A 22,833-nucleotide genomic window follows, 5' to 3' on the forward strand; every position below is an offset into this window, starting at 1 on the left:
TAAGCTCCTGAGCAGTAGCCAACACTCGGGAGGGGCCGTTCAGCTGAACTAAAATAAAACCCATTCACCATCTCTGTTTGTGTCCATGTGACTCACTTCAGGAGAGAAAAGGTCAAACGGAAGTTCTTCCTGGTTTGCAAATGGCTGCCTTCTTGTTGTATCCTCACGTGATAGAGAGAAAGGACTCTTCCCTTTCTTATGAGGGCACTAATCTCATCCGGAAGGCTCCACCTTCATGACTTTACCTAAACCTAATTATCTCCCAAACGTTTCACCTCCAAATATCCTCACATTGGAGATGAAGGCTTCAACACATGAATTTGAGGGGAGCAGAAACATTCAGTCCATAGTAGATTCTTATTATATGGAAGCCCTTGATTGTTTTTTTCCATAGAAAGCTTTAGGAATACACACACACACACACACACACACACACACACACACACAAACATATGCACTTTTTTTAAAAGAAAAGGTTTATGAAGAAAAACCGTCTAATTATGATGCTCATTAATATTGGGTAAGATCACATGTCATAAATTTTGAGATAAAAATGATCTTAAAATAATATATCTTTGATCAGTAGATCTCTGGAAGTAAGAAATCATTGCCATGGATGGCTGTGTTCTACTTCTATTAGGATCACTCTATGATATAAATGTAATCAATATTTAATAAGCTCTTCAACAGAATAAATTATTTGTTCTCTCATGGATAGATTTACAAAGACTCACAGTTTTAACTGTGATATTTGAAACATGAACCAGAGTAAGAGGAAAGTCAAAAGGTGTTGGTGAATTTATATATTGTTGTTGCATTTACATATTGTTGTTGCATTTATTTCTTAAGGGAACAAAAATATCTTGGGAGGGGACAGAAACAAGCAGCAGTTTTATTTCCTGTCAAGCACAGTCAAATGCAAGGTCTTTATTTAAAAAAAAAACAAAACATTATGTCTTCATGCCTGATCTTATGAAGTTGTGAAGACAACTGAGCCTTTGATTACTTAAAATATTAGAAATAATGGTACAAAACATAAGGCTTTCTGGGTTGATTTTTATAAACCACAGAAAAATACTTAGTAAATAAGGGGGAAATGTGTTCTTTTTGATGACATTTCTAACACCATATGTTTTAGTTTGGAAAAATATAATTCAGGTGACTCAATTGGTTGAGCAGTTTGGGCAACTGACTCTTGGTTTTGGCTCAGGTCCTGATCTCACAGCTGTGGGATCAAACCGGAGCTGGGCTCTGAGCTGACAGCACAAAACCTGCTTAGGATCGGCTCTTTCCCTCTCCCTGCCCCTCCCCCACTTGCCTGCACGTTCCCTCCCTCTCTCTCTCAAAACAAATAAATATTAAAGAAAAGAAAAAATGTAATTCAGCATCAAAAAGAGTAACAGCATAAATAACCAAAATACATCATGAAGTAAATTCTTGAGTATTTCTCCTGAACCAAAGTTTTTTCTACAAAAATTCTGTTTTCTAATACTGATTCTGACTTGTTCAGTGGATTGCTCTGTTCTCTGCCTCCTAGCATTAGAACTAAGCTGTCCTATTCGGCAATGAAGATATTCTAATACTGACATTTAATGGTTCAAAAACAAATACTTTTTACTGGGGTTTCTTAATTCTTGATTTTTGTGAGTCTGTCTACATAAAGTTCTGCTAACAAGTCATTTAATCAACATTATCAATAAAATCAGCTAAAATAAGTGAAACTGATTTGAGTTTACCTTCATTCATTCAATAAGTTTTTATGGAGCTCTTACTATGTGCCAGATGCTGTTCTAATTGGAGTAAACCAGACAAATGTCCTTGACCTCAAGAAGTTTAGTAGGGAAAATGCCCAAAAATAAATAAATACGTAACCATATAGAGAGATCCAGAATAGTGACTGGCATGTAATAGGCATTCAGTACCTTTCAAAACAATGGTATTCATTAAAGTAAAATTCACATAAAATGTGGTAGGTAATACAATGGCCTCCTAAAGATTTCTATACCCTAATCCCTGGAACTTGTGAATGTTACCTGATGAGGGGAATTCAGGTATAAATGGGATTAAGATTGCTAATGAACTGACTTTAAGGTAAGGAAATTATCCTGGATTCTCTGGATGAGTCCAAAGCAATCACAATGGTCCTTCAGGTGTGGAAGAGAATCCGTGTCAGAGTAATACAATGTGGAAAGACTCGGACAGCTATTGCTGGTTTTAAAGATGGAAGGAAGGAAAGAGCCAAGGAATGCGGGCAGACCCTAGAGGGTGGAAAAGGAAAAAAGATGCATTTTCCCTTAGAGCCTCCAGAAGGAACCAGCCTGCTGACACCTTGATTTCAGACCAGTGAGACATATTTCGGACTTCTGACCTCCAGAATTGTAAGATAATAAATTTGTATTGTTTTAAGCCATGAAGCTTCCAGTAATTTGTTGCAGGAAATATTGGTAACTAATACATGTAGTAAAATTTATAGATCTTAAGTGTATCATTTGATAAATATTAACGAATATCTTCACTTATGTAACCAACCATATTACAGACATTTCCATCATCAAGAAATGTCCATCATTGGCTCCTTCTAGTCATACCATTCTCTCCCAAATAGAATGACTAATTTCTTTTATTTTTTATTAAAATTTTTTGTTTAGTTTTTAAAATTTATCTATTTATTTTGAGAGAGAGAGTGAGAGATAAAGCACACGTGGGGGAGGGGCGGAGAGCGAGGGAGAGAGAATCCCAAGCAGGTTTTATGCTCAGCACAGAGCCTGATGTAGGCAAATTTCATGACTTCAAGACCATGACCTGAACAGATATCGACAGTCAGATGCTTAACTGACTGAGCCACCCAGGCATCCTTCCTTTAGCATTTTTAACATTAAAAAAAAACAAACAAAAAAACCCCAACAACAAACACCATCATTTCTTACCAGAAGGTTGAGGAAAAGTTCCCCTGGTTTTATTTTATCTGAAAAAAAAATCTTTATTTTTTTCTTATTTTTTTAATGTTTATTTTTGAAAGAGAAAGAGAGAGAGAGTGAGCAAGTGCATGAACAGGGATGGGGCAGACAGAGAGAGCGAGAAGGAGACACAGGATCTGAAGCAATCTTCGTGGTGACAACAGAGAGCCCAATGTGAGGCTTAAACCCACAAACCATGAGATGCTTAGCCAACTGAGCCACCGAGGTGTCCCTATGTTATCCTTCTTTTTGAAGCAATTTTCACTGGATATAGAATCATAATGTGATGGGTTTATAAATTTTTTTTTTGTTATGGATTGATTTGAGTATCCTTCCGTCCCCTATCATATGTTGAAGCCAAGTCCCTGTTACCTCAGAATGTGGCCTTATTTGGAGATAGGGTCTTACAGAGGAAATCAAGTTAAAACGAGGTCACTAGGGAGCCATAATTCAATATGACTGATGTCTTTAGAAAAAGATAGAATGTGGATACAGAGACACACATATAGGGAACACAGTGTGAAGAGACATAGTGAGAAGACAGTCATCTCTCAGGCAACAGATACTCTCATGGTCCTCGGAAGGAACCATCATTCTCAGGACCTTGATTTTGGACTTTCTGCCTCTATCTAGGACTGTGAGACAATAAAATTGTGTTGTTCAAGCCACCCAGTCCATGATGTTTTGTTATGGCCACCCTAGAATACTAACATGCTCGTCATCACTTTAAAGGTTTTGTTCCATTTTCTCCAATTTTTTTTTCTAATGAGAAGTTAGTTGTTATGATTATCCTCCAATATGTAATGTGTCCTGTTTTTCTGGGTATTTTAAAGATTTTTCTCTTTATCTTTCATTTTCAGTAGTTTGATAATGATGGGGCTCAGTGTGGTTATCTTTGTATTTATCCTGCTTGGGGCTAGGTGAACATTTTGGATCTATGAATTAATTTTTTTCAATTTTTAAAGATTTTATTTTTAAGCAATCTCTATATCCAATATGGAGCTTGAACTCACAACCCTAAAGATCAAGAGTTGCATGCTCCATTGACAGAATCACCCAGGCACTCCTCGTAATTAATTTTTTAAATAAAATTTGGAAACATATCTTCAATTTTATAAAATTGAATTTTATAAAATTTTATAAAATATTTTTTTTCTAAGTCATTCTATCGCTACTCCCCTGGATGCCAACCATACAAGGAAATTGCATTGTTCCATAGATTATTGAGGCTCCATTCACTTTTTTCAATTTTAGTCCCTTTATTCTTCAATTTGAGTAATTTTTATTGATCTGTCTTTATGTTCACCAATTCTTCCACAAAAAAAAAAATCTGATTTTAAACTAACCCTCTAAATTTTTAATTTCAGACATTGCATTTTTTTTTTTAGGTCTAGGATTTCCATTTTGTCCTTTTTTTTCCCCCCCATTTCTTTGCTGAGCTTCTTTGTCCATTCCTTCATTCATCATCCACGGTTTCCTGAACAAATTTACAATGCTTTGAAGAGTCTATCTGCTAAATCCAACATCTTGACAATATTGGGGTCTGTAGTTGTTACCAGGCTATTCTTTTTATTGCTGATCACATTTTTCTGTTCCCCCTTCCCTTGCATGTCTAGTGTCTTTTTTTTTTATTGTGTGCTTGTTATCATTTTAGGTGATACATTGTGAGGAGTCAGGATCATTCTGAGTTTTGTTCTATAAATCAAGTAACTGAGGAGTCCTCTTGATACTGTCTGGATTGGTTTTAGGCTTTACTGAGCCAGATATATTTTGGTTGAGTCATTGTTCTAGGTCATGACTGCTATTCTTGGGAGTGCTACTTATTCCTAAGGCATGGCTTCTCTGGGTGATATTTGAATGCCTAGTGCTCAGCAAGGTCTCTCAACTCTGGCATGGCTAGAACACCAACTCCTTCCAGAATTGCCTGACTTTAGTATCTCTGATCAGCTCTTTGCCATCCATGAGTCTCTCTCTGCTATACCTTGGAGTTCTGTGTTGTTATGTTTAGTCTAGTACTCAAACAAGTACCCTAGAGTAACCATCACACAGATATCAAGGTCCCATCTGTATTGCTTTCTCTTAGCAATTCCCATGATGTGGCAATTTCAGTGACCTCAACAGCCCTAACCTATTCTGCCTCCTCACATCACTGAGATCGTTGCTCTTCTCCTGGGTTGCATATCCTTGGGTTGTCAAGAAAGTGCCGAGGAAGAAAATGGCAGTGAATGTGTATGTCCCTTTGTGTGTTTCCTGTCTTTTATTTTTATTTAAAAAATTTTAAATGTTTTATTTATTTTTGAGAGAGAGAGAGTGTGTGAGCAGGGGAGGGTCAGAGAGAGAGGGAGACATAGAATTCGAAGACAGGCCCCAGGCTATGAGCTAGCTGTCAGCACAGAGCCCGACTCAGGGCTCGAACCCACAAACTGCGAGATCATGACCTGAGCCGAAGCCGGATGTTCAACCAACTGAGCCACCCAGGAGCCCCATGTTTTTTGTCTTTTAATCATCAAACCCAGTCCTCTTTGTTGTTCAATACCTGAAAAAAATTTCCACTTATTATTTGTCCACTTTTATAGCTGTCTTTAGAGAAAGGATAAATCTATTACCACTTACTCCATCATGGCCCAAAGTGGAAGCCCAATACTCAATGTATTTTTGTTCATAAATGTGTGAATGGAGTTCATGTTTCTAGTGTTCAATATAAAACCTGGTGCAAGAAGAGCATAATGAATGTTTGTTGGGTATATTTCTAAGATTTCATAGGAACCCCTGTGAGGCTGAACCAAACAGACGCCATGACAGGCTTTGTTTCCCTTCTAAACTAGAAGGCCTAAGGTCAGTCGCTCCAGAACCATTAGGCAGTTACACATTGCCTAGAGAAGAGACCACTTTGCGGTTTCCAATCAGGAAAGGCCAGCTACTTTTCCCCACATTCCTAAGGGTGAGACCTGCAGATGGGAACTTTAGATAGGACCCTGTGACCTAATGTTAAAGGTAACCCAATAGTCACTGAACAAGACCCTGAACTTGCTCTGTAATTGGTTAATTTCAAAGATACCCTAAATGTTGTAACTGGGTCCCGCCAATAGTAACGAACACCCTGGACAATGTGTATGGTTAGAGTTACTGCCAATGCTGTTATACAATGATGATTGGATGTCACAATCTCTTGTAACTCCCCCTTCCTAAACTCCATAAAAACCCTGCTTAGCCCTTGTTCAGGGCTCTCAGCATGGATCCACTGCGTTGGTGAAGGCTGTAAGACCAAACTTAGGCCCGGCGAGCCTAAGCCGTAATAAAACTGCCCTTTGCTTTTACATGCGTGCCTCGGTCTCCCTGGCGGTTTCTGGTTTTGGGGTGATATTAAAAACTTGGGCATTACGCCCCCCCCTCAAATTTCATGATTGGTGTACTATAAAAGTGGAAGACAGAGGATTCAGAATAGAGGAAGGTACTAAATATTGACACTTTTTTTCCTATTTCAGTTATCTTTTATTCTATGCAAACAGAAATATTGGCATATCCAGAACCGCTTGATTGCTAAACTCTTCAGAGGAGGCTGAGGTGCACTGGCACAGTGAAGGTTACTTTCTGGCTAGAGAAAAAACTGACTTCTATTGCAGACTTGGCTGGGAAGAAACAGCCATGTTGTTGAGACCAGAAGTACACATGAGCTCCTGTCGGGAATAAGAAAAGGGTGTCTTGTGAAGAGATTTATGTATTACTTGATTGTGGATGTCATTATTAGCTTTCCGGCTTTTCAGCAATTTACACCTTGTTTTCAGAGGGATTTTTTTTTTTTTTTTTTTTTTTTTTGGTGTGTGTGTGTGTGGCTTCACACCAGGCTCAGCTGGGTCTAAGTTAAATTGGCCAGGGAATCCTTCTACATCTGGTTCCTGCAATTTCCTTTTATGTCACGGACTAGGGCAGGCGTTGTCAGCCTTAAGCTTAGTTCTCAGTGGAGGGTCTGCTACCATTACCAGTATGGTGACACCTCCCCTTATGCTAACAGAATAGAAGATTCGTTGCTTCAAGTTTTTGTAATGACAATGCTTCCACTGTTCTTTTCCAGCTGGGATTCCCTCTGGAGTATCTGTTAGAGGGACCAGCTGGGACTCGCTGTCATAGCTTGATGCCCACTCTTTTTACTTAACTCTTTTACTGCAGTGCTCGGCACATTATATGTAGATACAAATCTCTCTTCTTGTTTCCTTGAGAAACAAAGAGGCGGCAGAGTTAAACTTGGCTAATAAATCATGTGACTGTCTTTAGTACAAATTTTATTGAAAAACTGACTAGAATTATGCAGATCTCCCTAGCTGCCTGAGTCCTGACATTTCTTCCTTCAGAGAATTAATTTGATTCAAGACTCTGGAAGGCAAGAAGATGAGTAAGATATTAATAAGATTGATTTATGCAAAGGAAGCCACAACAATGAATATATTGTGCATCATGCAAACCAGAGGCAAGGCACTTCAGAACCAGAGTCACTTGAAATTTTAATTACAATGGCTATACACTGAAGTACACAGCAATGACAATGCCTCACGTTAAACATTTAACCTCAGAGCTATCAAGCAAAAAATGTGGCTTTAAGAGAAAATTTAAAAAAGCAATGAAAAAATCACAACCCCCGAATTGTTTTGAATTTTTATGTATCTCTTGACTTAAGAAGTATGACAAGATGGCAAGTGATAAAAGACATTTGACATGTGACTTTCTGTTCCACAACACACCTTATATGCCTAACAAGGATCTAACCTTTTCTATTAAAATCGGGCTCACATCCCCCTGGGGAACGAGGCAGCCATTAACACACAGCTGTTAGCTTCTGTGTAATGGATGGATATGGTATGAAACAACCTCTATTTAGCTATTGCCTTTTTGTAAAACAGCAGTGAAATTTCCTACAATAATAGTAATGATAATAATCCCTTAGTTTATGTAGCATTGACAGTTTACAAAGCATTTGAAGATAAAACAACAATGGTTACCATTTATTCATTGTTGTGTGTGGGGGGGGCACTTTTTTAAGCGCATTACACGTACTTTGTTGGTTTAACTCTTACAATGACTCTGCAAGGTAGCCGTTGTTTTTCACATTTTCCAAATGAGAAACTGAGCTTTGAGAGATTAAGCAACTTAACTAAGATCATGTAAGTAGTAAGAGGTCAGAGCCGAGATCTGTGTGATTACAATCGTCAAAACGGTGTTAAACTGCCTGGTTTGATGTCACAGCAAATATATTCTCATGTTAAATAATTATAGCTGCTCCCTATCAGGCTCCCAAAGTGTTACATACCGTTATGATTTGAAAAATAATATATTTACCTAAAAGGAAGAAAAACGCAAAAACTGTTGCCTGGCTAAAATTTTTCTCTTCCATTTGCCTAATTATTCTATATCTTCTACACCCTCATATACAAACACCTCAGACAGAGCATGTCATTCTTTGGCCTGTCCCCTGCTTGCTGTCCCTTATCCTGGAAATCCTCCTGGCTACCCAGTCGTGAGACAAGCTGCATTCAATAGGGAACTCTGTTCTTTCATGACAAATATTCCACTGTGTGTGTGTGTGTGTGTGTGAGAGAGAGAGAGAGAGAGAGAGAGAGAGAGAGAGAGGGAGATGGCGAGAGAAAGAGATTAGATAAGCAGACCCAAGTTTAACAGGATCACATACAAAGGGAAAAATTGGTTTTTATGTGGCAAAGGTGGTAGGTCCCAAGCACTGCCTCTGAGGCTTTCCTGAGTCTTGCCTGGATATTATTCATATTCGCTCACTCACTCACTCATTCATTCAATGAGTAATATTTGAGCATCAACGCTACACCAGGCTTTGTACTAGATGCTGTGCAGGTATAAATATAGTAACAGATATATTCCATGCCCTCAGGGAGCTTATAATCCTGGTATGAGAATGGGTATGTTGTACCCAGATTTTAATATCGCCCCCAAAAACCAGAAACTGCCAGGAAGGCGGAAGCATGCATGCAAAAGCAAAGGGCTTTATTATGGGCTTATATAAGCACGGGCTCACAGACTCCACCAACACACTGGATCCACGTGGAGCGAGCCCTGAACAAAGGCAGGGTAGGGCTTTTTATGAGTTTGGGAAGGGGGAGTTACAGGAAACTGCGACATAGGTACAGTGATCCAATTATTATTATACAATATTATTGACAGCAGGTTTAACCATTCACATTGCCCAGAGTATTTGTTACTTTTGGCGGGACCCAATCACAACATTTAGAGTATTGACCAATGACAGAGTGGGCCCAGGACCATCACGCAGGGCGTGACCAGTCTTAGCCTCCATCTTTAGGCCTGCCCCTAGAATGTTACAAGGGTGGTCCCTTTTGCCTTGGGCCATGTGTGCCCTTCTATTGTCTCATGGAGTCAGTTTCAGACCTGCTTCCTTACAGGTATTACTCATTACAGTATATATGAAGAAGGAGGTTTTGCAAATGGTAACAAAGCATAAGTCAGCGACCAGCAAAAAGCAAAGAAGCTTTTGGGGGTGGGGGAACACTGCCTCTGAACTCCTGATGTTTCCATCCTTGCTTTGGTCTTGCCGGAGTCCAGCGCCAGCAGGTCCAGGGCTCCCTGAAGGATGAATGGTGTCGGCGAAAGAGAGTGAGAGTGCCTCGGCTTCTTTCTGCTCACCGGGCAGGCTCTCTACCCTTACAAGTCAAAAACACAAACCTACATCTAGTAATTCACACTTTAGCTTCTTATCTTATTAGATAGACAATGAATTCAATCTCAATTTATTATGCAAGCAAAACTTTGTCATAGCTTAACAATTACCCATGAAAACTGAGACGGACAAAATTAACCATCACTCTAAGTTATTCTCCCCTTTTTAAAAAAAACAAATTGGAACAGAGATAACAGGAACTTATTTGACCTTTAGCAAATCCAGGTAGAATACAAGTTTGTTTAATATATATAAATATATATATATAAATATTGTTTACCTCAAACCAACAGACTTAAATTAATTTAAACACTGAATAAGTTTTACTTGATCAAGTCAATCCTCTAGGTCGGTCCCCGCCAGGTGAAGCAGAAAAGGAGTGGGGGAAGGGAGAGCAAAAGAGGAGAGGCCCAGCAGGAGGCAGAGAAAGAGAATTCAGAACAACAGAGAGAGTTAGCATCCCATTTAGTTTGATTTTATCTTAGCCAGACCAATAAGGTATCCTTCTCTGTACAGTCCCAACCCCATAATGTTCCCATGAGGCGGTGTCGCAAAGACAGACAATGCGGACCTTGAGGGTGCCCACCTGTGGAGCCACAGATCGAACTCGGCAAGCAAGCCACACAGAGTCACACATTCACACTCACATACACACCAGAAGTTATTACATTCCCTCCCACAGACTATCCACAAATAAGACCAAAAACAATGACAAATGACAAGACAAGACCAAAAACAATGACAATTATGGACAAAACAGGTAGAGAAGTGGCCCCAAAACACTGCAGGTTTACTGAAGGGCCTGACCTATGTCTAGGTATGGTCCCGGGAAGGGAAGAAGCACTGTGTCCAGCATCCAGCTTTCCATTTAAACCGCAGACAAAAGCACATGTGCATTCAGAATTCAGATAATAAATTGATTTCTTTGACCTGGAGGGTGGGAGGAGGGAGGGGGAGGAAGAGGCAGAAGAGGCAGAGTAACAGCAGGAGGCATTAAAGGAAAATCTGATTTAACATCTTAGGAGTAGAAGCCAGGTTTCTTTCAACAAACTGGAAATATGAAGTATACATCAAGCCAGAAAAGACTAGAGATTTCTCCCAGGGTGGTTTCCATTCTATTTGTGTAAGTTCAGTTTCTCTAGCCTGGATGGGGATTAAATCTCCCTCAGTAGGTCCTGCTATTTGTAGGGTTTTAGCTACTTCCGTGTCTCTTTCTTTTCTTGCTTCCACAATGGCAGCCTGAAGGCTGGCTCCTTTTGGAAAAGGCATGGGGGGAAATGGCCCAGTTAAAGGGAAAGACCCAGAGACCAGAGGGAAAATCTCAGATGTTTGAATGGGGAATGCCAAATTGTTAAGTCAGATTTGACGCTTTCATTGTGGACGACTTAGGGACAGTCCCGGAGTCCAATTTAGTCTCATTTTGGGGGGCTGTGGGCTTAAAAATAGCTCCAGAGCTGTCCCTGATGGGATTTAAAGTTTCTTTTGTAAAAGTCCACAAGGAAATGGCCTCAACGGGCACCTTTTGGGGCCACTGAGAGGCATAACATTGCTTGATCTCAACTTCCTCAGTCTCCACTTGCCTCTTAGCTAGATGCTCATATTCTGTCCTCCATAGTAAGTAATTTCCTCCTGACAAGCAGGCCTTGGCCACTTGTGTCCAGTCAAAAGGGATCATCCAACATGATGTTAGGGAATCTAGCATGTGATACTGTAAGGAATCAGAGGCCCATATTTGCTGCAAGCAGTTTTTTGCCCCTTTAAAATCTTGTAAGGAAGCAGCTCCCATGAGATTTCATCATCAAAATCTCCTTTAAAAACAACCAGGAACCACTGTACAAAATCAGTATCACCATCTCTTTTGGCCTCTCTAATGGCAGCCTGTAATCTGTTTGAATTGGATAACGGAGGAGGAGGAGGTGATCTGGAGGGTAGCTGAAGGTTCTTTAGCCAGTATGGGAAAAGCCCAATTTTCCTTGCTATAATCATCAGTTGTTTTTTCCGAACCATGTCCCTCTCTTCCTATGTTGTTAGGAATATTATTTTTGGGAGGGATAGGTAAAATTAAATATTTCTCGGTTTTAGCCAATTTACCTATCTCTAATTGGGGGTCCAAAGCTTCCTGTATGAAGCTACATAGTGAAAGGGCATCAACGGGAACTTTCTGTGGCCCCTTAAGCTTAAAATATTGTTTGATCTCATCTCCTACCTTATTCCAAGTTTCTACATTAACAATTCCTTCTTCTGGGGACCATGGGCATCTCTTTTGTATGAAACATAAGAAAACGCTCAACTTGCTGGGGCTATGCATTGACCCCCCTTCTTTGAAAACAGGTTATGAATAACAACTATAAAGAGACTTCTTTCTTTAGACTCTTTATGGCCCATAGCTGCCAAAGTCCAGCTCCAGCAGGTCCAGGGCTCCCCTGAAGGATTGACAGTGTTGTCAAGAGAGAGTGAGAGAGCCTCAAGTTTCTTTCTGATCACCAGACATCTTTGGCCGGTGTCTCTGCCATTCTGGCAGGCATCTCTGCCCTGTCTGGTTCTCAAGCTTTACTTATGGTGAAAGGTACAAGGGCCAGAAAGAGCAGTAAATGATTTCTCATAGATAAGTTTCATAATTTTCCAGGACATGGGTTCTGCAGAAGTTACAATTCTAGTAGTCATAAAAAACTTAGCTACAGGCACTCATGTTGTCATAGGTATTTCTTACAAAACATCAGATCTAGCCTTAAGAAAGCAGCCTTTAACCAAGAGGCAAAAAGCATTGCTTAATAAACGTCAGTTTTTTTTTATGAGTAAAGGTCATTAGGCTGTTTATAACTCTAAGAGAAAGTTCCCAGAAAAACAGGTTCTCAGGAGACATAATGCCTGCTCTCAAAATCCTAAAGATGATTGATACATTTTATTGCAGTAGTGACTTTCACAAAGGCGTTCAGGCCCAGAAGGTAGTCAGTTATCAGTTAATTGCTTAGGGGAAAATTATATGTTGCATTAGGGTGTAGCTAGTTTACTCATCTGTTCCCTGACCAGGTGAAATCATGACTCAGGGACAGGGCAGGGGGACAGGCCACTCCTGACACTAATCAGCAAAGCACTCTGAGGTTTGCTGCCCAAGCAGAAATGAAAGTTTCAAGAGGGTAGATGCCAGAGTCCAGCTCCTGCAGGTCCAGGGTTCCCTCGATGGATGACGGTGTAGGCCAAAGAGAGAGTGGGAGAGCCTTGCGTTTCGTTCTGATCCCCAGACAAGCACCCCTGCCCATCTGTCAGGCATCTCCATCTTGTCTGGTTCTCAAGGTTTATTTATGGCAAAAGGTACTAGGGCAGTAAATGATTTCCCATAGATAAGTTTTAAAATTTTAGCCACAGGCACTCATGGTGTCATAGGTATTTTTACAAAACCTCAGGTCTAGCCTCAAGGAAGCCTTCTTTAACCAAGAGGCAAACAGAATTCTTTAGTAAAGTTCAGTTTTTTATGAGTAAGGGTCATTAGGCAGTTTATAACTCTAAGAGAAAGTTCCCAGAAAAACAGGTTCTCAGGAGATATGCTTGCTCTCATAGTCCCAAAGATGATTGATAAATTTTATTGCAGTAGTGACTATCACAAAGGCATTCAGGCCCAGAAGGTATTCAGTTATCCATATTGTTTAGGGAAAAATTATGTGTTACATTAGGGTGTATCTAGTTTACTTATCTTTTCCTTGACCAGGTGCAGTCACATCTCAGGGACAGGGCAGGGGGACAGGCAGCCCTGACTCTAATTAACAAAGCATTCTGAGGTTTGGTGTTCAAGCAGAAATGAAAGTTTCAAGAGGGTAGATTTTGGGAGCTATCTTGGGGCAACAGACCATGCAAACTTGCTGTACCCTCACCAGGAATTTTCACCCTACCGGTAAGTTCAGATAGCTCCCAACACATAACTTCTTAGGATCTACACTCTTAATAACATCTATAAAGAGTCCTCTTTCTTTAGACTCTTTATGGCCCCAAACTTCTCAGGTTCTGACCTATCCACCACTCTAACCCTGCCTATCTCTACAGGGGCATCTGCAGCACCCTATGGAGGAGTCCTAACCATCCCGAAAACTTGAAGGAGAAAGGGAAGGGGCTTACCTTCAGGTCCACTCTTGCCGGAGTCCAGCTCCAGAAGGTCCTGGGCTCCCTGAAGGATGGACGGTGTCGGTGAAGGGGGAAGAGAATGAGGGAGCCACAAGGTTCTTTCTGATCAGCAGGCCGGCATCCCTACCCTTACCTGAGAGTCAGCTTTATTTACTTATTGAAAAAATGTATGGGGTACAAAACAGAAGTGACAATTGCCCTAGATAAGAATTTCTGATAACAAATTATTTGGTATGTAAAAATTTCTCAGAACATAGATTGGTGGAAGACTGATGCATAACCTTTATCAATAGGTGACTAGATGTTTATCATATGGGATAGGAAGGAATCTTTAGCATTCAAATACAAGGCAAAATTTTTAGCATAGCAAAGGCAAGAGTTAGTTCTTTTGTGAGCAGGGTTCAATAGCCTGTTTTCCAAGGGGAGCAAAAAACACGTTTTCTCAGGAAATGTAACATTTGCTCCTATAATCACAAAAGAAGAAACTCCTATAACAAGTTTTTTCACAAGGTACAATTCACACATTTTTAGCATAAGAAGGCAAGTCACTCCTGATATCAGTCAGTCAGGCGCCTTGGGGGTCAGTGCTCAAGCCGAAATTGAGTGGGGGCTGAGTGGGTGTAGATGCAGGTCACCACCTGACGGTGGGAGGCCTTGCAAACTTGCCTTACTTTAGAAATGGCTCCCAGCACTTGGGGACATGAATTAGTGTAACATCCAGCATTTTCCAGTTTGTATTTCATTTTCTGCATGTCACTATTATTTGTCTTCACTTTTGTCCATTGCCCTTTTTCTTACCTGCTTGGTGAATTTGGGAGGAAGGACGAGACACCAAAAGCTCCCCTCCTTCCATTCTTTTCTCTTTGGGGGCTCCTGCCCACTGGAATTAGACTCCCCTGTCTGCTTTTTTAGGCAGTTCACTTATTTCAGACAGGCTCTGCCCTCTGGGAAGGGCTGTGGATTTCAGCCCTGGCTGAGACTGAGTGGGCAAGTCTGTCTAATTCTGTGGTGCTGTATTAGAAATACACTGTTGCTGAACATTGAAGCCACGTTCTTCCATATCAACTTGAAGAATAAAAAAAGTGATATTTTCACCCCAGTGCATCTTACTCATTGGTATTATTTTTCAAATGGCTCAGAGAAGCATTCAGTAGGGAGAGACTGGTGTAAATTAAGTTCTCTACTGATCATAACAAGTATCTTTTAAAACATCTCTACTTTAGATAAAGACTAAGAAACATGAAATTATTCTCCTAACCCAGCTGTCAAGATGATTACTGCCTGTTATTTTATTTCCTGCAGCAATGTCATTCCTACAGAATTTTTTGTATAAATGTAGTACTGGGATGAAAATTCAAAAAATTGTTCTGTGATTAATTATTGATATCTAATTCCTCTTTGACCTTTACTGCTTACATAATTATTAATGGTAAATTTAACTTGTGAAGTTTTATGAATGAGTTTTCCTTGTTCTGTAATATTAAGTCATGAGATGCATTTCATTTTTTATCATTTTATGACAGTTATACAGAAAAGTTCACAAAATATAAATGCCCACCAGCGTGAATTGAATTATTGATTTCTTTGAGTATCACGGGCTATCCACTGCTCACAGTGCAAATTCTGATGAAGAAATTAACATGATGGGTACGTTTTTATATTTTTTGATGTCTTCATTTGTCACTATATCCAGGAAGCTCTGGCATCCGCTAACATTTTGGTTCTTTATCCTCATCTGAGCAATGCGGCTGTTAGAATGCAGTTGGTGATCAGAATGACACCTCTCAATGTGTGAACTGCCTCTTACTGACCATGTGGGTGCTATGCAAGCTGCTGTGTCCTCTTATCTCATCAGCATCTGTCATTATGATGTGTAAGGGTAGAGGCATAGAGAGAAGCTGTCAAACTGATAATATTATTACTTTTCCTCAGGGACTTGGAAGGGCTGGAGGGGAAAAAAGGGAGAATTTAATTTTTTTTTCATTTTAAGTGCTATAAGTTATATTTTCAGAGACAAATCCTCTGGTTCACTTAACTGAGAGCTGCATCTTTGCTTGATTAACTCTAATCCAAATACAATCAACTCTTCCTCTAAACCATATATATATGCAATTTCGACCGTACAAATCTGCATTTGTTAGGTGTTGTTCTTGTGTTCATTCAATCATTTATTTAATGTTTAGTAAGGCCTTTGCTAGGCCTGAGGAATGCAAATATGAATAGGAAACAGAAGTATAACAAAGTAACAAGCTCTAGAGTAAATTTAGGGAGTGGATGTGGGAGCATGGAGGAGAAAGTGTCTAATACAGATTGGAATTAAGAGGGAACACTTCAGGGTAAGGGAAGGAGGAAAAACGCTTGGGAGGAGAAGTTTATTTACAGAGGATTTGGGGGTTCAAAGAGTACAATGGAACAGGTGGAGGTAAGATTCAGAAGTGAGGAGATAGGAACATGGAAGACCAGCGGGGTGGAAATGAGGCTGAGGAAAAGGATGGATGGTCCCAAGAGCTTGCATTTTGGATGACCATACAGAGTGATGTGAAGAAAATTAACTGGCTTCAAGGTTCCAAAATGAGATGTAGGGAAAAGCTATTTGGAGATGCCTAGACTTCAGCTATTTTTTTTTTTTTAATACTCATGGGAATGCTATTGGGGTCAATATGGCTCACTATCAATTAGAATGGAGAAATGTTGGAAAGCGAGGATGGCAAGAAAGAGTTTATACTTCAAATAATCCATTTCTGAATGAACTGGATTATGATAACTATCCTCTTACAATATACGAATGTGACCTTAAATTCTTAAATGTGCTGTGTCTCTGTGATCTGTTGTTTTTTTTTTTTTTTAAGTAAAATGGAAGTGTTACGTTTCAGGAATCATACTTTTAATTTTTCTTTTTTTCAACATATATATTTAATGTTTATATATTTTTGAGAGAGAGAGAGAGAGAGAGAGAGAGAGAGAGAGAGAGAGAGAGAGAGAAAGCGTGAGTAGGGGAAAGGCAGAGAGAAAGGGAGACACAAAATCTGAAGCAGATTTCAGACTCTGAGCTGTCAGCACAGAGCCCAACATGGGGCTCAAACTCATGATCAGTGAGATCACCACCTAAGCTGAAGTGGGATGCTTAACTGACCAAGTTACTCAGGTGCTCCTATATTTCTATTTTTTTAATCTACTTCTCTATCCATCATTGCATTGTACAGAATTTTATATCTTTTGTTATAGCTATTAAGCATATGACATACTCTCTTTTGATGGTAAACTTCAAAGCTGAAGGTTTTTTTAATTTTTTAAATGTTTTTATTTATTTTTGAGAGCGAGAGAGACAGCGTGAGTAGGGGAGGGTCAGAGAGAGAAGGAGTCACAGGATCTGAAGCAGGTTCTAGGCTCTGAGCTAGCTGTCAGCACAGAGCCTGAAGCAGGGCTCCATCCCATGAACCATGAGATCATGACCTGAACCGAAGCCAGACGCTTAACCGACTGAGCCACCCAGGTGCCCCTAAAGCTGAAGTTTTAATCATCCTTAGTTATTAGCTTATATTTAGTAATCACTTAGTAACTTTTTCTTGAGCCATAAAAATGGAGTTAAGTTGAACAGTCGAGGCTCAAATGTTACTGTCTTCTGTGAGCCCAAGGAAGGCAGGAGAGCACACCACTTCTTGGCAGGGAAATCAAGCAAGTCTGTGTGAATGTGAGCTCCTACTGCCTTGATCTGTAGACATCCAACATAGGTGCTTAACATCTGCCTTCCACCCCAAAGAGAATATTCTCTGTGAAATAAAAGAATATGCCAAGAACTGTCAAAGGTAACAGCCATAAATATTAATGATTTTTCTTGCCCTCCCCCCTCCCTGCAGTAAACCTAGCTTAGACTTTAGGACAGCAGTAAGAGAAGTTTTTCTCTTCTATATGACACTATCAGGCTTATTGAATGACTTGTTGTAGAAGAAGAAAATTAATTTAAAAAGCTAAATATTTTATGTTGTTAGTACAGTTACCTCTAAGATGTTTCCTTTGGTGTGAAAACTGTTGGTATTTCATCATCTCCAGATCCCAGAGGGATATATATTTTTTAAGCTTATTTATTTATCTTAAGAGAGAGAGAGCTGGCAGAGGAAGAACAGAGAGAGAGGAAGAGAGAGAGAAGCTCGAGCAGGCTCTGTGCTGTGATCATACAGCCTGACATGGGGCTCTATCTCATGAACCATGAGATCATGACCTGAGCTGAAATCAAGAGTTGGGTGCTTAACTGACAGAGCCACCCATGCTCCCCTCAGAGGGATATTCTTAATGAACAGAGAAGGAGCAATATGATGCTGAGTGACAATTACCTGACAATGACTTTCATCTTCTGTTTTGATTTTTAAAATAAGCTTTTAAATTTTAAAATAGTTATAAATTGACAGAAAAATTGCACATATAGTGCAGAGTTCTCATGTATTTCTTACTCAGTACCTCTTGTTGTAATCTCACATGAATATGGTACATTTGTTGCAATTAATGAACCACTACAGATATATTATTATTAATGAAACTATATACCATGTTCAGAATTCCTTGGTTTTCCTCCACTGTCCCTTTTCTTTTCCAGAATGTCATCCAGGACACTACATTACATTTAATCATTATGTGTCCTTAGACTACTTTTAAAAGTTGGACATGTTATATCAAATAATAAGAACTAAGGTGAATAAGCCAATAGTGAATGTATTTATATTAATTGGGCTAGAATTTGGGCGATATTAGTGTCTGCTGTTGTCACAGGTGTCAGAGCCTTAAAATTCCTCTAGTGATCTTGTTTTTGTCTCCTTTCTTGACTTGTGGCTTCCCTAAGAACTCCCCCTCAGAAAGAGTCTGTGTCCTGAAGTTTTCAGTTTATGATTATACTGGACTGCTGTTGCTATTGTGATAAAGTGTGGACCTGAAATAGCATTCTATCATCTTGTGATGAAATCTCAGTCTTTTAGTGGGCCCACATTTTGGGGCTGTGACCTTCCTAAATATTTCTCTGCTCTTGCTCCTTATTCCCTCATCTCACTGAAGTATTGCTAATCTGTTTTCTTCAAGCCCTGATTTCTGTGGACTATGCTTCCCCCGCTTTGATGAGTCTATTAAAAGAATTATTTAACATTTACTATGTTCCATGTATTGCTTTGGCAATGGAGGAATGATTTAGTATTGAGGAAAAAATTGATGTTGCAGGGGAAATGAAGGATAATATTTGGAATGATGTCCTTGATTAGGAGATAAAGAATGTGATTCAGTTTACAAGTGGAGAGATTGGCTTTAGATAGTAGTTTGTATAGTTGATCACTTGTGATAAGAAAGAAGACAATAATTTGGCCCAGATGCAAATAGATTGATTTGACTTCATGAGAGATTGAGGCCAAGAAAGTCATCAGAAATAGACAGCTAATCATTCTCTCTCTCTCTCTATCTCATTGTCTCTGTCATTCTTGAGCTTCATGGTTTCTCGTAACTCTGCTTGTATGCCGCATTCTTTATTCTCTCCAAAGGCTGATATCCAATACTTAGGCAGCGATGTGATAGGAAATGGCTCCACCAAAATGCTTTCAGGTCATTAACTTAAGAGCTTAGAATTGCTGTGTCTCAATTATAAACTTCTGGGAGAAAGAACTGCATGATTTCCCCATCTGAGGTTAGGTGTCTATCACTGTTTCAGTTACTAATAGCCAGTAATTTTCCTTACTGCTCACTTTTCAGGGATTGAAGAACAGATATGAACAGGTTCTATAAGAGTATATGGAGTTGAGGAGAAACTGATTTCAATTTCTAGCCAGTGTGTGTGTGTGTTTGTATGTGTGTGTATGTGTGTGTACAGGACAGGCAAGTATAACAACCAAAGTTAGTCTGTACATTTCATTTAACATCCTTAAAAATATAGCTCTGCTCAGGAGAATTTAAGATTTGATTTTGGAGGGACATCTGGGTGGCTCACTCTGTTAAGCGTCCAACTTCAGCTTAGGTCATGAGCTTGAAGTTCGTGGGGCGGAGCCTGCTGTCCACTCAGAGCCTGGAGCCTGCTTTGGCTTCCGTGTCTCCCTCTCTCTCTGCTCCTCCTCTGTCATTTTCTCTCTCAAAAATAAATAAACATTAAAAAATTTTTAATGTTTTTTATTTAATTTTGAGACACAGAGAGAGACAGTGTGTACAATTTTTTTTAAAGGATCTGAGTTTGGGGCACCTGGGTGGCTCAGTTGGTTAAGCCTCTGACTTCAGCTCAGGTCAGATTTCACATTTGTGGGTTCGAGCCCTGTGTCAGGCTTTGTGCTGACAGCTAGCTCAGAGCCTAGAGCCTGCTTCCAGTTCTGTCTCCTCTCTCTGCCCTTCCCCCTCTCATGCTCTGTCTTTCTCTGTATCAAAAATAAATTTAAAAAACATTAAAAAAATTAAAAGATCTGAGTTTGGAATTAAGAACCCAAGAATAGAGAAATTATATTTTGTTATAGTTTAAATTTTTGCTGTATAGTTTAAGCTATTGGTATATATTTTCTTACTATGTTTGGATTCCCTACTTAAACATACAGGTAAATACATATTGCCAGGTGAATTCTACAGTGTGGGGATGAACCACAGCCTAGTAGGTGCAGAAGTGATTACTCTTCCTCTTTTAGTCCTGTTGTCACACTCCAAATTGTCTTTCAAAAGGTAGCCTTTCCAGCCCAGATGGATTCTGCTGTTTTGCTTGAGGACCACTTAATGATAAAAATGAATGCTGCTTGGTTGTAACATTTGCTAACACTGGCTGAATTATTTAGGCAATTGGACAGTGTTGAAACTATTACTGAAGACAAGTCTTTGTCCCTTTGCAAAAAGCAAAATTGCATAAGCAGTAAAATGCCATAGGAAAAAATTCTATTTTGGATTTATTTCTTTAATTATTGAGCATTATATTTGTACAGGCCATCCAGAAAATAATGTTTCTTTTTCTAAAATTTTTCTTATTATTTTTGAGAGAGAGACAAAATGCAAGTGGGGGAGGGGCAGAAAGATACGAATACACAGAACCTGAAACAGGCTCTAGGCTCTGAGCTGTCACCACAGAGCCGGATGCGAGGCTTGAACCTATGAACCGTGAGATCATGACCTGAGCCAAAATTGGCTTAACTGACTAAGCCACCCAGGTGCACCCAGAAAGCAATGTTTCTTAAGTTTAGAAACCTGCTTTCGCTTGGTAAGAGCCTTACATGAGAACAGAAGTAGGGATATACATAACCTTCTTCGCGTCAGTATGTTTTATTGGCACATGTGGCTTACCAGTTGTTCCCCAGAATCTAGCCTCCCCTTCTTCCTTAGTGATAGAACGTGCAATTTTAATGTAGGACCAGACAATAGGATAAAGACTACATCTTGTCTGGTTCTCACTCCTTACAGCTGGATGTGTCTATAATAAATTTCTAGGAGACCTCCTTAAAAAGAGCATTTGTCTCCTTTGTCTCCTCTTGTTTGTTTCCCACTGTCTGGGATGTGTGTATTTGGATGTCTTGGCTCAGCAGCAATGTTGGACAATGAAATAGAGGCCACAAATTGAGGATCAGAGCTGCAAAATACAAGAAGCTTGGGTCCTTAACACTTTTAAGCTTTCACACTTGCCCATCTGCTCTGTTCCTATATCTGTTCTCTATTGCCACAAGAATGCTGAGTAAGAAATGTACACAAAACCTCAGCAGGGTACAAAAAAGCTTATTTCTCACGCATCTGTGGAGTTTGGGTGATCTGGCTCTTCCTGCTTCTAGATGTCAACTGAGACTGGTCTAGGCTGGGTTCAAATGGGGCAGTTGGTATAACTCAGCTCTGCGCCATGTGCCTGTCATCCTCCAGCACAGCAGATGCGCACATCCTCCTCATGACAGACAGAGGCACAAAGGAGCAAGTGGAAACGTGAAGAGCTCCTGAAGGCTTAGGCATGGAACCGGAACCCCAGCACTTCTGCCTCCTTCCATTGGCCAAAGCAATCACCAGGCCAGCTCAGATTCAAGGGAATGGATTCCACCTCTTTAGTGGGAGGAACTGCAGGCTACATAACGAAGATGATATAGAAGAGGGAAGAATTGGCCTATTTTTGCAACCTTTCTCATTTTCAGACTTCTTTTATGCAAGAGACAAACTGCTGTCTTGTTCCTGTAATTTAGTTTAGTTTAATTTTATTTTTGTTGTATGTAGCTGACCCTGATCCTACTTGACTTGCTAAGCTCTCATTGGGACGTAAATTCCATGAGGACAATGATTTTTGTCCTTTTAAGGTCACAGCTGAATGTGCAGAATGGAACAATGCTGGTTCATAGTAGGCATTCAATAAATGTTTATTGATAAAATAAATAAATGATATGGCAATTAAGCTTCATATTTTAAAAAATAACCCAACTGGAGAAAGAACACAAACATGCAGAGTAGCAACCCTTCCTCCTCCAAAAGAAACAAGCAAACAAAGAGGATTGTGAATTGCTCCAGAACCAAATTAGACTGCTATAAAATAAATATTTTTAAAAATGCTAATGTGTCTTAAAATAACTTGGTGACTACGGCAGATACTATAATTTGGTTCAGTTCCCATTCTAATCCCTTATCTTGACTTCTAAAACCACGAAGACTATAAAGCTAGATTCTACATTTTCACATTCCTTACCAACTGTGGTGCTGCAGGAAATCTAGTTTCCCCCAAGCTGACCCACCTACACTTGGGTTAGAGTTAGCATTATGAAACATGGATGGTGGCTTTGCACGGGTGTATCTCCCACGACAACTGTGGTAAAGTTCCTAGTGCTTCTGGATTGCAATAATGAGCCTTCTGACTTGGGGTCACAGGTATAAAGTGTGGGAGCTGGGCAGTTGTGTTTTGTCCAGTGGTGTTTTCAGCTTTTCTCCTGTCTGCCATTGTCTGGCTGTGTGTATCCAAACCCACTACTTGGACATCCCAAGGTAGTCCATAAACTATCTAATATTTCTTTTTTTTTAAGTTTATTTATTTATTTTGAGAGAAAGTGTGAGCAGAGAGGCACAGAGAGAGAGAGGGAGAGAGAGAATCCCAAGCAGGTTCTGCAC

The sequence above is a fragment of the Suricata suricatta genome, chromosome 7 (genome assembly GCF_006229205.1).
Source record: "Suricata suricatta isolate VVHF042 chromosome 7, meerkat_22Aug2017_6uvM2_HiC, whole genome shotgun sequence".
Taxonomy (NCBI): domain Eukaryota; kingdom Metazoa; phylum Chordata; class Mammalia; order Carnivora; family Herpestidae; genus Suricata; species Suricata suricatta.